The following is a 2,631-nucleotide window of genomic DNA, read 5'->3' as shown; positions in this document are numbered from 1 at the left end:
ATATTAATATTTGAGCCTCTTGGGCTGTTCTCAGTCTTCCTGGGCTGCTATGAGTTGGAATTGACTTGTTGACAGTAAGTTAAGTTTTTCGTGCTAGTTAGAAATGAAATCAAGTTGACATGTTTTGGTTAAGTGCATGATACTCTGCCAGTGTTCAGTGGGCCTTTTGTATTATTTGAGGTCCAATGGAATGCCACCTGTACTTCTATTTTGGGGGTACACATTCTTGACATTCTGTTGGAATTTGGAATTAAGCAAGTGTCTTGCCTTCATTTGGCCTGAGCAGACATTTTACTAAGTCAGTGACAGCTGCACAGCATGTCCTTTAAGCTTGCCCACATGAACCAGCGGAATTAAGATCTGTGATAGAAAGTATCCCTGCGAGTGTGAAAAACAGATGGTGCCAGACTGCCATGTCGGGAGTCATGCTTCGAAATGAAATTGGGAAGTAGAGTTTATTAATGAGTTTTGATTATTGTTATTAGGTGCTATCGAGTCAAGGACAACTCATAGCGACCCTGTGAACAAAAGATCGGAACCCTTTTCTGTCCTGTGTCATCCTCACACTTCCTGACACACAAGAGCCCTTTGCAGCAGTCATCATGTCAGTCTGCCTGGTCAAGGGTCATCTCCTTCGCTGACCCATCATGTCCCTCTCTGAGGAATAGCCCTTCCTAGCCATGTGCCCAAAGGATATGAGGCAAAGCCTCATCATTCTTGCTTCCAAAGAGCACTCTGGCTGCACCCTCTCCAGGACATATCTGTTTGTTCTCCTGGCTGTCCATGGGATGTTCAGCATTCTTCTCCAACACCTCAGCTCAAAGGTATCAATTCTTCTGTCATCCTTATGTATTGTCTAGCCCTCAGGTACATAACAAGTGATTGGAAAGACTGTAGCCTGAAACAGACACACCTTAGTCCTCAAACTAGCATCATTACTCCTTAATAATTTGGAGAGGTCCCTAACTGCACATTTTCCCAGTGCAGTGCGTCTCCTTATTTCCTGACTGCTGCTACTAAGGGTATTAATTGTGGATCCAAGTAAGAGGAAATTCTTGACAGTTTCAATCTTCTGTCCATTGATCATGATGTTTCCTATCGGTCCAGCTTTGTTTTCTTGACATTGAGATGCAGTCCATACTGAAGGCTGCATTCCTTGATGTTCTTCAAGTGCTTAAAGTCCTTACTTTCAGCAAGCAGGGTTGTGTCATATGCATAACACAGGTTATTGATGAATCTCTCTCCAGTCCTGATGCCACATTCCTCTTCGTAGTCCAGCTTCTTGAATAATTTGCTTAGCATGCAGATTGAATAGGTATGGAGAGAGAATACAACCCTGATGTACTCCTCTCTTAATTTAAAACCATGAAGTGTTTCGCTACTCTGTTCACACAACAGCCAGGTATAGATTCTGCATGAGCAAAATTAAGCGCTCTCTGGGACTCCCGTTCTTCTCAGTGTCATCCACAGCTTGTAATGATCCACACAGTCAAATGCCTTTGCATAATCAGTAAAGCACAAGTAGACATTCTTCTGGTGTTCTTTATTTTTCAGCCAGGATCCATCTTAATCCAGCAGTGATACCCATGGTGCCACAGTCTCTTCTGAGTCCTCCTTGAACTTCTGGCACGTCCCTATCTGTGTACTGTTCTAGCCATTTTTGAATGATCTTCAGTATTTTGCTTGCATGTCATATTATATTGTTTGATAGTTTCCACATTCACTTGGATCTGGGAATAGAAACAAATATGGACCTTTTGAGTTTTGATTAGAAATGTCTGAAAATTGACATGTGAAAGTGTGTTTACTGCTTGAGTCAGTGTTTACAAAATCAGATTCTATCATAGGATAGGAATGTAGTCCAGGGAGGAATAGTTTAAAATGCTACTGTTTGCCCTAAAACAGCAATTCCTAAAATGTAATAAATGAGTCACAGTGGCCTTCAAAATGGATACAGGTACTATTAAAATATTTATTTAAGAAGTGCCTGGTGTTGATAAAAGGTGTGTATATAAAAAAGGAACTCGGGTGGGGTAGCCCATAGTGTGTTGCACTACTGGCTGAAAGGTGTCCTGTCTCCTTTGGTTTGGATCCACCAGCCACTCTGAGGAAGCAAATTGGGGATCCTCCTTTTGGTTAAGATGTACGACCTTGGAATCCTGGTGGGGGTTCATTATGAGAAGAAATAAACTCAGCAGTGGTGAGTGAGTGAAAAACGTGGTATGAGAACGACATAACCAGCACATAAAACCAAAAGCCCAGTAACAGTCTTAAAAAGAGTGAATTTAAAAAAGAAAAAGAAGTGACAGTTGTAAGTTGAACAGTGAATAAGAAGAGGGAAGACTTGATGCCACCGACTTGTGGTTGGCAGAGTATTGAAGGGACAGCCAAAGGAGCAGCCAGGTGAGTGTGTCTTTGAAGAACAGTAGCCAGATTGCTTCTAAGAGGCCTGAAAGGGAAACTGGTTCACGTACTTCGGGCACCTTTGTCAGGAGGGGCTAATGCTTGGAAAGAGACAGCGAGAGACAGACCCTCAGGGGATGAATTGAGCTTGAGCAAAGCAGAGGTTGTGATGATAGCACAGTTAAGGAAAGGTTTCATTCCGTCTCTTCAGAGTGTTAGTCAAATTTG

At 42.4% G+C, this 2,631-nt stretch overlaps 1 protein-coding gene across 6 annotated transcripts in view; it reads left to right on the top strand.

The window, feature by feature from the left end:
• The window catches only part of GIT2 (G protein-coupled receptor kinase interacting ArfGAP 2), an 87,318-nt gene that overhangs the window by 18,650 nt on the left and 66,037 nt on the right, over nucleotides 1-2,631 (top strand). The gene's annotated exons all lie outside the window — the stretch shown is intronic.

This window comes from Elephantulus edwardii, unplaced genomic scaffold, assembly GCF_000299155.1.
Source record: "Elephantulus edwardii isolate Elephantulus edwardi_28Jun2011 unplaced genomic scaffold, EleEdw1.0 scaffold00151, whole genome shotgun sequence".
NCBI classification, from domain to species: Eukaryota; Metazoa; Chordata; class Mammalia; order Macroscelidea; family Macroscelididae; genus Elephantulus; species Elephantulus edwardii.
This window is presented reverse-complemented; position numbering and strand designations above follow the sequence as displayed.